The sequence below is a fragment of the Scyliorhinus torazame genome, chromosome 5 (genome assembly GCF_047496885.1).
Source record: "Scyliorhinus torazame isolate Kashiwa2021f chromosome 5, sScyTor2.1, whole genome shotgun sequence".
NCBI classification, from domain to species: domain Eukaryota; kingdom Metazoa; phylum Chordata; class Chondrichthyes; order Carcharhiniformes; family Scyliorhinidae; genus Scyliorhinus; species Scyliorhinus torazame.
In genome coordinates, this window is record NC_092711.1 from 131,226,425 (window position 1) to 131,240,103 (window position 13,679).

A 13,679-nucleotide genomic window follows, 5' to 3' on the forward strand; every position below is an offset into this window, starting at 1 on the left:
GCTGGGACTCTAGTCCTACTTAACTGATGTGGCTTGTTCTGCTGCTAGTTACACTGAGGGCAGAACAGTGGTGGAGGGCCACTTTGGTTGCTGTGCCAATTAATGCAATAATTTTATTCTTTGGCGCTATGGCTTCATCATAACCAGAACACAATTGATAATTTTCTCTTCAACGAAAGTACCTTTCAATGGCAGGCCTCTTACCCAGCATCCACGATGATGTGGTGATATGCATCACTGTAAATACACAAGGGGTTAATGTAAATACAGTACAACTAAGTAAACACTAGAGGGAGCACCAGAGACGTCATGACATGCAGACATACAGCTAATGAACACATAGAATAGGACACGGCCAATGGGCAGTCAAGACACCCAGAGGTGACACTACCACAAGGGGGCATTATACAACCCATATATAAGGACAGGGCACACATGCTCTGTCTCTTTCCACAGGCGACACTTAGAGTGTAGGACAGGGGCAGATCAGAAGCATCACACCCACCACGTGGCCAGACCAGTTAGTTAGACTGAGTTACTATAGCAAGATTAGCAGGAGAGTCAAACTCATAGAGAACTGTGCTAATGGTTCAATAAATCACATTGAACTTACTTCAAAGTCTGGAGTATCTTTTGGTCAAAGCTGCATCGAGTTGCAGCCTGTGTTATCCCAGAGTACATAACACAACATGGTACCAGTAGTGCCTGTTGAATCTATATAGTTCAACTCAACAAGATCCGTGACTACCAGCAACAGCACCCAGGCAAGGTGATCAAGATTCTGGTTCCTCAGCAGCTCAGGTACCACAACAATCTCAGTGCCAACTGGCGTGCATTCAAGCAGATTTGAGCTTTACATGGTAGCATCCGACCTAGATGGCATGGCCGATGCTGAGAAGATAGATCTTCTACTCACCATTGCGGGTGAAAGTGCAACAGAAATCTTCAACTCCTTCAAACACTCCAAAGGACAGGACCAGAGAGACTTCCAGACAGTCCTGGACAAGTTTGAAAACCACTGCGAGGCAAACACAATAGAAATCGGTAAAGCTGGCGTCTATACGCACCATGAGGCAAAGGTAGGCTTGCAACAGAAGCAAACGGCAATTTTGATGGGCAGCCATCTTGCGCAAGTAGCCGCACATGCGCAGTTCCCGAGAAGACGCAAACCGGTGAAACAGTGCTTTGCGCATGCGTGAGAAGCCGCGCATACGCAGTTGCGAAAAGAGCGCAGTGAAGGAAAAGTGATCTGCGCATGCGCAATCCATTCCTAAGCTGTATGTCACAAGCGTCATGACATCAGAGGCCCCGGACCACGCCCACTTAAAGGGGAAATGTCCGAAAATAGTGAAAAAAAAATTTAAAGCCAGAAAACACAATTCTTTCACCTGGAACGACAGCACAATGCCTGAACTTCGACCAGTAACTAAATGTAACCTCCACAGAACCCTGCAACAAGCAGTTAGCACCGCCCTAAGAGATAATTTAGTCCTTGAAGACTACGACTCAGACAATGATTTCACCATTGGACGTGGCAACCTCAGTACCAAATCCGAACCGCAACGAGATGTGTTGTACATTGAAGAATCCGACACAGTCATGGACAAGTTCTTTGGATTTGAGGATCCTCAGCCCAGCATAGACGACATCCCGACCCATGAGTACAGGATTCTGCTGCGGCCTGACGCCAAGAGACAGAGAGCGGTACAGGCCTTCACAGCGAGCTCGTTGACAGACTCCATGATGGAAGCAACGCAAGCCTTCAGAGCGCAGTCCTTGCATGAACAAGACCATGAAGGTCCAGCAACCTTATCTGAGCAACCAGCAGCAGACGATGCAAGTCTGCCATGCTCAAGTGCACAGCAAGGCGACTATGACAGTCTCCAACACTCACATGAACAACAAAAAGGCTATGACAGTCTACCCAGATTATTTGAGCCACCAGAAGAAGACTCTGACAGTCTACCCAGCTCATCTAACCAACAAGAAGACACTGAAGGTCTACCCACTGTATGTGCAACAAGTGACAAAGGCCTCACAATTCCCATACAAGATTTGCGATATCTCAGCGAGACTGACAGATCTCAGCTAGTATGTACAGAGGCACGCGACAATCAAAGTGAGGTTACTAGTGACTCCAGCGACACCACGTTAATTCAAACTTCAGCTACTCGAGCCTCTCCACAAGAACCTGAAATGGCTCCAGGCGGGGAGCATCAAGAAACCAAAGATGATTCAGGTGAACCAGAAAGGGCTCCAGACGGGGAGCATTGACAAGCCAAAGATGATTCCAGTGAACCGGACATGAGTCCAGGCGGGGAGCGCCGAGGAATCAGAGACGGCACGCTCAATGAAACAGCAGATGCCACAAAGGACACTGACACAAGTAACTTTATGAAGGACTCGACTTCTCCACTCGGTGTGGTCATTGAGCGCAACAAACACAACAACACAACAACAAAACCTACAAAAACAACAACAAAGAAAACAACAAGAAGCGTACCAGAGGCAACAAACACAACAAGCACGTCAATAACACCAATGACAACAACAATAGAACAACAACTGGTACGACATGGTACAACTCTGCCCATGAAGGACAATGTTACTGCTCAGCTCAGAACAATGGTGAGAGTGCAAACATACCATGGCGTGTCAACGCATCTTACCAATTCACGTTTGCTACACTACGGACAAGCAAACCAGATTTCAGGAAAGATGCCATCAAGAATTGCTACCACAAGCATAAAGAAAAATAGTCCACCTTAGACAATGAAGTGATTTGACCATTTGAACACCTCCTGATGACTTCTTGGTTACGTAAACACCAGGACACTGACGGCGTTCACAAGGGAATGACAACATCAACATCGACACTTCCATAACAGCGCAAGAAAGCCACTTGACCGTGTAAATTCATGAACTTTGGACACTCATAACTATTATTTGGTATTGTATAATCCTCAATGTCATCATAACTATTCTTTGATCTTGTATCATTAGAACATAAGAACTAGGAGCAGGAGTAGGCCATCTGGCCCCTCGAGCCTGCTCCACCATTCAATGAGATCATGGCTGATCTTTTGTGGACTCAGCTCCACTTTCCGGCCCGAACACCATAACCCTTAATCCCTTTATTTTTCAAAAAACTATCTATCTTTATCTTAAAAACATTTAATGAAGGATTTAAAAACATTTAATGAACATTTAATCACAGTCATCATAACTTGTACATGTCATCACTTATTTACCTGTTTTTGTTCAATTTTTCTTTAACACTGTACAGAAAATATGTAACACGAAAAAGGGGGGATGTGGTGATATGCATCACTGTAAATACAGTACGACTAAGTAAACACTAGAGGGAGCACCAGAGATGTCATGACATGCAGACATACAGCTAATGAACACATCGAATAGGACATGACCAATAGGCAGTCAAGACACTCAGAGGTGACACTACCACAAGGGGGCATTACACAACCCATATATAAGGACAGGGCACACATGCTCTGTCTCTTTCCACAGGCGACACTTAGAGAGTAGGACAGGGGCAGATCAGTAGCATCACATCCACCACATGGCTTAGACTGAGTTACTATAGCAAGATTAGCAGGAGAGTCGAATTCATGGAGAACTGTGCTAATGGTTCAATAAATCACATTGAACTTACTTCAAAGTCTGGAGTATCTTTTGGTCAAAGCTGCATCGAGTTGCAGCCTAAGTTATCCCAGAGTACATAACACAACAGATGATACAGAATGTGTTCTATACTCACTATAGGCAGCTCAAGCGCAGGCGTAATAGTGGGTTGCAGATGGAGCATGCGCAGTTTGGATGTAGGCGATGCACCGAGGTGGTTATTTCGACCTGGCAACCGGTGACAAATGACTGCTTATAGGACGGTAATGCAGGTGGAGGAATATATGGGGAAGCTTTATGGATTAGTTCGAGTGGATTAACAGCCAACGGAATTGAATCTGATCAGAGGCCCGGGTTGCCGGCCGCCATCTTTATATGGGGCAATGTGCAGCAGAGCGCATGCTCGGTGATCCCTGTGAGCCGAATTCCAGTGATGGATTCTGGGATCGCCACCAGTGATGGGTTCTGGGAACTCCTCCAGGGGAGGGTTTATACACAGGAAGCAGAAAGCAAGAGAAATGTTTGTCTCTTTTTAATCTCAGACTAACAGTGGTGACTGTTGACATAACATTAGAAGAGCAGAATCTGAAGGCAGAAGCACAATGCAAGTACCACATCATAACCTGAGAGTCATGTCATGATATCCACATCAGCATATCATGGTGCAATCACACACACACTGATGGACAGGTAGTTGGACCAACCAGCACACACATAACATCGCAGCCAATCACCAGTGAGAGCACACGCACTATAAAACAGGGAACACCACAGTTCCCGCTCATTCTACCAGGAGATAGCTCAGAGCACAGAGCTCACAGTGTGCCACTCAGACATAGACCATGTGCTGAGTGCCTCACTAGGATAGTGATAGGGCTGGGTCCATGGGTTAGCTGGTGAAGCACGTGCCCAAGCCAGCAGTTAGTAGTTGTCACAGTTTAAGACAATAAAACAGAGTTGTACCATCTACAGCCGTGTTGGATCATTTGTGCACCGAAACACCCAACGCAACATGATACCAGTAGTGGACGCTTTCCAGCGACTGTGAGACCTACCTGCACCCTTTCAGAAATCCGCCATCCTGCTCCATGGAAAACATCAGCCCGCCGCAGCCGCTCCGAATCGCTGGAAATCTTGGCGTCAACTGGAAGCTGTTTAAACAGCACTTCCAGCTCTTCCTAGAAGCCACACAGGGCGAATGCATCGGACACCAGGAAGATTGCCATCCTTCTCTCCATGGCGGGGCAACACGCCATCCACATCTACAACTCCCTGGCATTCGTGGAGGGCGAGGACAAGACTAAATATAAGACGGTGCTTCTAAAGTTCGAGGAACACTGCAGCGTGGAAGTCAATGAGAGCTTCGAGAGGTACCTCTTCCAGCAGCGCCTGCAGGGTAAGGATGAGCCTTTCCAATCTTACTTGACACACCTCCGCAGTCCTGCGGCTATGAGGCTACCTCCGACACCATGATACGGGATCAGATAATTTTTGGGGTCACCTCGGACACCCTACGGCAGCAGCTCCTCAAAATAAATAGCCTCACCATAGCGACTGCCATCGAGACCTGCGTCCTCCATGAGAACGCGACCAGCCGGTACTCACAAATCCAGGCGTCCGAAACGGCACGGCACGGGTCCTACGAGGCAGAGCGGGTCCAGTCGATCGAGTTCCTCCCGGCCCGCGGCCCGGACGAGGGCGGCCATTTCACGCGCTTTCCGAGGCCTCCCGTGCTTGTACGTGCCAAAAGAGGGGACGTTGACGCAGAGGGACGTGCAGGCACGCTCTATGCAGGACCGCACCGCGCATGCGCGGTGGCGCAACAACGCCATGATGTCATGACGTGTGGCAACTGTGGCTCTGCCCACTTAAAGCGGCAATGTCCGGCCAAAGCGCGACAATGCCTCCGCTGTGGCAGGATGGGCCACTACGCTGCCTGCTGTTGAGCAGCTCAACCTGCCAGCTCTCCGCAATTCCGCCAGCCTCGCAGGGATGTGCGGGCAATCCAGCCCCCTACACTGAGTCATATCCAGATAGTATGCAGACCAGCGATACCGAAGACAGGGAGCCCTTCCACGTTGTGGTAATCCACAAGAACCGGATGTCCCCACGTCGGAACCACCAGCCGCTGCCAGTGCACAGCATTGATCCGGGTGATGAATGGTGTGCCACCCTAACGGTCAACCCGAATTCGTCGCCCACCTGATAGATTTGACGTATGAGCCTGTTAGCACATTGGACTCACTGAATTGTTTTACAGCACTGTAAACGTGTTTCTTTCTTGTCGTTCATTGTTCCAGAAGTTTTCTCTCGTCGTTTGTTGATTGCATTTGTTCTGTTATTCGTACAACCTCGTTGCTCTGTGCACCTGACACCTTCCTCTGTATATAGTTTAGCCTCATGTACATGTTGTAAACATTGCACACACATACTCAGATGCACTCAGTACACATTTCTATTTATTACCATGTAGGCACATATCTTTGTGAAAGGGGGGGATATCATGATATCCACATCAGCATATCATGGTGCAATCACACACACACTGATGGACAGGTAGTTGGACTAACCAGCACACACATAACATCGCAGCCAATCACCAGTGAGAGCTCACGCACTATAAAACAGGGAACACCACAGTTCCCGCTCATTCTACCAGGAGATAGCTCAGAGCATAGAGCTCACAGCGCGCCACTCAGACATACATCATGTGCTGAGTGCCTCACTAGGATAGTGATAGGGCTAGGTCCACAGGTTAGCTAGTGAAGCACGAACCTAAGCCAGCAGTTAGTAGTTGTCACAGTTTAAGACAATAAAACAGAGTTGTATCATCTACAGCCGTGTTGGATCATTTGTGCATCGGAACACCCAACACGACAAGTCAGTCAGTTCATCAGGACTTGAATGTAAGTGTGTCTGTTTTACCTGTGGTTAAAAATTTAAACATGTGTGTAGCTGGAAATAGGGAAGAGCAAGATTTGAAAACTCGGATGAGAATATTTAAAAAAAATTTTTAGAGTACCCAATTATTTTTGGATGAGCATATTGATTTTGTCTGAACTCTTAATGTGCTACTATCAGCACCTTTCTTAGTCATTATCACCACCATTTACATTCCCTTTGTCTTTTTATCAATGACAAAAAAAGAAGGAAGGTCTGTAGAAAAGGAAAATCGACCGTGGATATCTAAGGAAATAAGGGAGAGTATCAAATTGAGGAAAAAACATACAAAGTGGCAAAGATCAGTGGGAGACTAGAGGACTGGGAAATCTTTCGGGGGCAACAGAAAGCTACTAAAAAAGCTATAAAGAAGAGTAAGATAGATTATGAGAGTAAACGTGCTCAGAATATAAAAACAGATAGTAAGTTTCAATAAATATATATATTTTTAAATAGTGGCTAAGGTAAATATTGGTCCTTTAGAGGATGAGAAGGGAGATTTAATAATGGGAGATGAGGAAATGGCTGAGGAACTGAACAGGTTATTTGGGTCGGTCTTCACCGTGGAAGACACAAATAACATGCCAGTGACTGATGGAAATGAGGCTATGACAGGTGAGGATCTTGAGATGATTGTTATCACTAAGGAAGTAGTGATGGGCAAGCTAATTGGGCTAAAGGTAGACAAGGCTCCTGACCCTGATGGAATGCATCCCAGAGTGCTAAAAGAGGTGGCTCGGGAAATTGCAAATGCACTAGTGATAATTTACAAAAATTCACTCGACCATGGGATGGTCCCGGCGGATTGGAAATGAGCAAACGTGACGCCACTGTTTAAAAAAGGAGGTAGGCAGAAAGCGGGTAATTATAGGCCAGTTAGCTTAACTTCGTTGTAGGGAATATGCTGGAATCTATCATCAAGGAAGAAATAGCGAGGCGTCTGGATGGAAATTGTCCCATTGGGCAGACGCAGCATGGGTTCATAAAGGGCAGGTCGTGCCTAACTAATTTAGTGGAATATTTTGAGGACATTAACAGTGCGGTAGATAACAGGGAGCCAATGGATGTGGTATATCTGGGTTTCCAGAAAGCTTTTAACAAGGTGCCACACAAAAGTTTGCTGCATAAGATAAAGATGCATGGCATTAAGGGTAAAGTAGTAGCATGGATAGAGGATTGGTTAATTAATAGAAAGCAAAGAGTGGTGATTAATGGGTGTTTCTCTGGTTGGCAATCAGCAGCTAGTGGTGTCCCTCAGGGATCAGTGTTGGGCCCACAATTGTTCATGATTTACATTGATGATTTGGAGTTGGGGACCAAATGCAATGTGTCCAAGTTTGCAGACGACACTAAGATGAATGGTAAAGCAAAAATTGCAGAGGATACCGGAAGTCTGGAGAGGGATTTGGATAGGTTAAGTGAATGGGCTAGGGTCTGGCAGATGGAATACAATGTTGACAAATGTGAGGTTATCCATTTTGGTAGGAATAACAGCAAAATGGATTATTATTTAAATGATAAAACATGCTGCTGTGCAGAGAGACCTGGGTGTGCTAGTGCATGAGTCGCAACAAGTTGGTTTACAGGTGCAACAGGTGATTAAGAAGGCAAATGGAATTTTGTCCTTCATTGCTAGAGGGATGGAGTTTAAGACTAGAGAGGTTGGATATGTCATAGATATGTCATAGAATTTACAGTGCGGAAGGAGGCCATTCGGCCCATCGAGTCTGCACCAGCTCTTGGAAAGAGCACCCTACCCAAGCCCACACCTACACACTATCCCCATAACCCAGTAACGCCACCCAACACTAAGGGCAATTTTGGACACTAAGGGCAATTTAGCGTGGCCAATCCACCTAACCTGCACATCTTTGGACTGTGGGAGGAAACCGGAGCACCCGGAGGAAACCCACGCACACACGGGGAGAACATGCAGACTCCGCACAGGCAGTGACCCAAGCCGGGAATCAAACCTGGGACCCTGGAGCTGTGAAGCAATTGTGCTAACCACTATGCTACCGTGCCGCCCTGAAAGGTTATGCTGCAATTGTATAAGGTATTAGTGAGGCCACACCTGGAGTATTGTGTTCAGTTTTGGTCTCCTTACCTGAGAAAGGGCGTACAGGCATTGGAGGGTGTGCAGAGGAGATTCATTAGGTTAATCCCAGAGCTGAAGGGGTTGCATTACGAGGAGAGGTTGAGTAGACTGGGACTGTACTCATTGCAATTTAGAAGGATGCGGGGCGATCTTATAGAAACATATAAAATTATGAAGGGAATAGATAGGATAGATGCGGGCAGGTTGTTTCCATTGGCGGGTGAAAGCAGAACTAGGGGGCATAGCCTCAAAATAAGGGGAAGTAGATTTAGGACTGCACTTAGGAGGAACTTCTTCACCCAAAGGGTTGTGAATCTATGGAATTCCTTGCCCAGTGAAGCAGTTGAGGCTCCTTCATTAAATGTTTTTAAGATAAAGATAGATAGTTTTTTGAAGAATAAAGGGATTAAGGGTTATGGTGTTCGGGCCGGAAAGTGGAGCTGAGTCCACAAAAGATCAGCCATGATCTCATTGAATGGTGGAGCAGGCACGAGGGGCCAGATGGCCGACTCCTGCTCCTAGTTCTTATGTTCTTGTGAATCTCCACCAATTGCTGGCCCTCTATCCAGCCCCACTGCTCCAAACCGCCCCCCCCCCCCCCCCCCCCACAACAGTATAAATCTGATCCTACTTCCAGTTCTCTTCAGCTTTAACAAAGAGTAATCCAGACTCGAAACGTTAGCTCTCTTCTCTCTCTCCACAGAGGCTGTCAGACCTGCTGAGATTGTCCAGTATTTTCGGCTTTTGTTTCAGATTCAGCATTTTTAAAGAAATAATTTTTATTGTCACAAGTAGGCTGACATTAACACTGCAATGAAGTTACTGTGAAAAGCCCCCAGTCGCCACATTCCGGCGCCTGTCCGGGTCACAGAGGGAGAATTCAGAATGTCCAATTCACCTATCGGCAGGCTGGATTCTCCGCAGCCCCGTGCCGAAATCGTGCTTGGCGTGGGGACGGAGAATCCACTTTTACGAAAGGATCGACCCGGTGCCGCACCCGTGATTGCCCCGGAGAATGGCTCGCGCGCGGTTTTCGCGGCACGGCTAGGGGGATCGCCCTCCCAGCGATCCTCCGGTATGACCGGCCGAATTCCCGACGGCGTGATTCTAGCCACGTCTGGCCGGTCGAGACTATCACGCGGGGGCAGCAGACTCAATCCACGGCTGCCCTGGTGGGGGGGAGGGGGGGGGAGGCGGAGGGATCAAGTACTGGAGGGGGGGGGGGGGCCTTATCGGCTGCTGGGGCAGCGATCGGGCGTGTGGGATGTAGCAGCGCGGGTCCGATCGTTGGGACCTTCTTTCCTCGTAAAGGTCCGCCGGCTGAGTCCGCCAATTGCGTTCGGCATGGCCGCTTGAGGCCGCCGCCGTGCGCATGCACGGACTCGCAACCGGAAGTGCAGGGGCCTGTATCCGCAGCTGAAGCAGCCAGAAGCACCCCAGGGTCCTGCCAGCCCACTGCAGGTAGGTGAATCGCTGCTAATATTTGTAAGGAATCTCCAGAGTAAAACTCCAATGTTTTTACACTGGCGGGGACATAGACCCATTTTTGGAGAGTCCAGCCCAGCTTGTCTTTCGGGACTTGTGTCAGGAACCCGGAGCACCCGGAGGAAATCCACGCAGACACTGGGAGAACTCCGCTCAGGCAGTGACCCAAGCCGGGAATGGAACCTGGGACCCTGGGGCTGTGAAGCAGCAGTGCCAACCACTGTGCTACCATGCCGCCCAAGGCAGGACAGCTTGACAGATAGCGCGGAAAGCCAGCACTCGGCCTGATGCTGAAACCCCGGGATTGAACCAGGGACCTTTAGATCTTCAGTCTAACGCTCTTCCAACTGAGCTATTTCGGCATCCACGCTAATTTGTTTTCATGAGAATATTCAATTGAGGCACTGTTTAACCTGCACACAATGTGGGCAATTGAGCACAGGGGTGATGGATGAGTGAGTGGGGCTCCATATGGAGGACAGAGGCAGCAGAGATTTTGATCACCTCTGTTTATGAGCAGTAAATGCAGCAGGACAGCCGGGAGTGCATTAGAATAGTCAAGTCTAGAGGAGAGTTTCAGAAGCAAATAAGCTGAGGCAGAGCCAGAACGATGTGACTGAGGTGGGATATTCAGTCTTGGAGATGGCACAGATATATAGCTGGAAGCACAGTTGGGGATGAAATATGACACCAACATTGTGACCAGTCTTGTCCAGTCTCAGAGAGTTGCCGGGGAGAGGGATGGAGACGGTGTGTAGGCAGTGGTGTTTGTAGCCGTCTCTCCAATATTTAACTGGAGGAAATTTCTGTTCATCCAGTACTAGATGTCAGTCAAGTCAGGAAAATATGTGAGCTGGAGGAGAATTTGGAGGTGACGGTGTTCACATACACTTGTTATCCCGATCCTTCAAGGTGATGGGAGTACCATTCCATAGAATCCATGAAGGAGGCCCATTAGGCCCATCAGGTCTACACTGACCCTCTGAGAGCACCCTACCAAGGTCCACTCACCCGCCCTATCCCCATAACCCCACATAACCTGCATATCTTTGGACTGTGGGAGGAATCTGGAGCACCCGGAGGAAACCCACACGGACATAGGGAGAAAGTGCAAACTCCACACAGCACCGCCCCGCCCCCCCACCCACACACACACACAATTCTCTTCGAAGTTTCAATCATGTTGTAGATACTTACAATCCCTCTTTTTCTGCTTACCATTCCATAAGACTGAAGACATATGAGCAAAATTAGACCATTTCGCCCATGATGTCTGCTCTGCAATTTAAGCAATGTTGATATTTTTCTCATCCCCGTTCTCCTGCCTTCTCCCCATAATTCCTGATCCCCTTAATAACCAAGAACCTATCTATCTCTGTCTTAAAGACACGCAGTGACATGTCCTTCACAGCCTTCTGTATCAAAGAGTTCCACAGATTCACCACCCTCTGGCTGAAGAAATTCCTCCTTATCTCTGTTTTAAAGGATTGTCCCTTCAGTCTGAGGCAGTGCCATCGAGTTCTAGTTTTTCCTACTAGGGGAAACATTCTCTCCATGTCCAGTCTGTCTAGGCCACTCAGTATTTTGTAAGTCTCAATGAGATCCCCCTCATCCTTTTAAAGTGCATTGAATACAGACCCAGAGTCTTCAACCGCTCCTCATATGACAAGTCCTTAATTCCAGGGATCATTCTTCTAACCTTCTTCTGGATCCTTTCCAAGGCCAGCACATCCTTCCTTAGATATGGGGCTCAAAACCGCTCAATATTCCAAATGGGGTCTGACCAGAGCCTGATAAAGCCCCAACAGTACACCCCTGCTCTTGTATTCTAGCTCTCTCGACATGAATGCTAACATTGCATTTGCCTTCCTCACTGTAACGGAACCTGTATGTTAACCTTAAGAAAATCCTGAACTAGGACTCTTAAGTTCTTTTGTGCTTCTGATTTCCGAAGTCTTTTCCCATTTAGAAAATAGTCTGTGCCCCTATTCTTCTTACCAAAATACAATGACCTCACATTTTTCCACATTGTATTCCATCTACCACTTGTTTGCCCACTCTCCTAGCCTGTCCAGGTCCTTCTGCAGCCTCCCTGCTTCCTCAACATAACCTGTCCCTCTACATATCTTTGTATCATCTGCAAACGTAGCAACAACGCCCTCAGTTCCTTCTTCCACATCATTAATGTACATCATGAATAGCTGTGATTCCAACACCCAATCCTGCACGCGTAAAAAAGCGTGCAGGTCATAAAATAAAATAAAAAAAGTAACATCAAATAGCAGTAGTGCGACCTTATAAAAGGGGGTGAGACCCACGCAGACATGTGTAAGAATATGCAAACTCCACACAGACAGTGATCCGGGGCGGGATCGAACCCAGGTCTTCGGCACCATGGGGTAGCAGTGCTAACCACAGAGCCACCGTGCCACCCGATACAATTTAAAAATAATGGGTCTCCCATTTCAAACTGAGATGAGAGCAATTTATTCTCTCAGTGGGTCATTAGTCTTTGGAATTCTATTCCTCAGAGACCATTGGAGACTGGGTCATTGAATATATTCAAGGCTGAGTTAGACAGATTTTTCATCGACAATAGAGTCAGGGGTTATGAAGGTAGGGAGAAAGTTAATATCACAATCAGATCAACCATGATCTTATTGAAGAATGGAACATGCCTGATGTGCTGAATGGCTGACTCCTGCTCCTATTTATTATCTTATGTGTTCAACAGTCCAAAAATTCCTTATTATTTATGCATGTCAGCACTAGTAAAATACATGCCCTGGAATATCCATAAGAATGTGACCCTGACAGTTACTCACAGGAAACATTCACTTGGTCAACCCAGTGGCTGAGACACCAGTTCATTTGTGACTGCAGGGGTTGGGTCTGCTGATCATTGTGATATGGGGGGGGGGGTTCCATTCTCAACTAATTCCCATTCCCCGTCTTTCTGTTGGATGGTGAAAGCTCTTTCCTCCGGGTGCTCCGGGTTCCTGACACAAGTCCCGAAAGACAAGCTGGGCTGGACTCTCCAAAAATGGGTCTATGTCCCCGCCAGTGTAAAAACATTGGAGTTTTACTCTGGAGATTCCTTACAAATATTGTGGCTTTTGAATAAATGGTTTCATACTTTATTGATTGCCACCACAGCAAATAAAAACACTTCAATATTCACCCAATACAGGACTCAAAATGATGAGCCTGGGAGCTTCATTGTGCACCAGGAATGACAAGGGCTGTCTAAAATTCCCTCCATAAAAACTTAATACACTGGATCTGCTCGTTGCACTTGTTTGTAATATTACTGCGATTGTGATCCCGTCACAGTTCGTAATTTAGGAAGAACAGTTGCAGGCAAATTGGGCGGCACAGTGGTTAGCACTGCTGCTTCACAATGCCAGGGAACTGGGTTCAATTACGACTTTGTGTGACTGTCTGTGTGGTTTGCACGTTCTTCACAACCCGGCTTGTTTCCTCCGGTTTCCTCCCACAGTCCAAAGGTGTGCAG

The 13,679-nt window shown here is 47.3% G+C and overlaps 1 non-coding gene across 1 annotated transcript; it reads right to left on the bottom strand.

Annotated features, from left to right (window-relative positions):
• Positions 1-10,453: 10,453 nt before the first annotated feature.
• trnaf-gaa (transfer RNA phenylalanine (anticodon GAA)) lies at positions 10,454-10,527 on the bottom strand. The gene has a single exon. It is a non-coding gene; the product is annotated as a tRNA-Phe (tRNA).
• Positions 10,528-13,679: the final 3,152 nt, after the last annotated feature.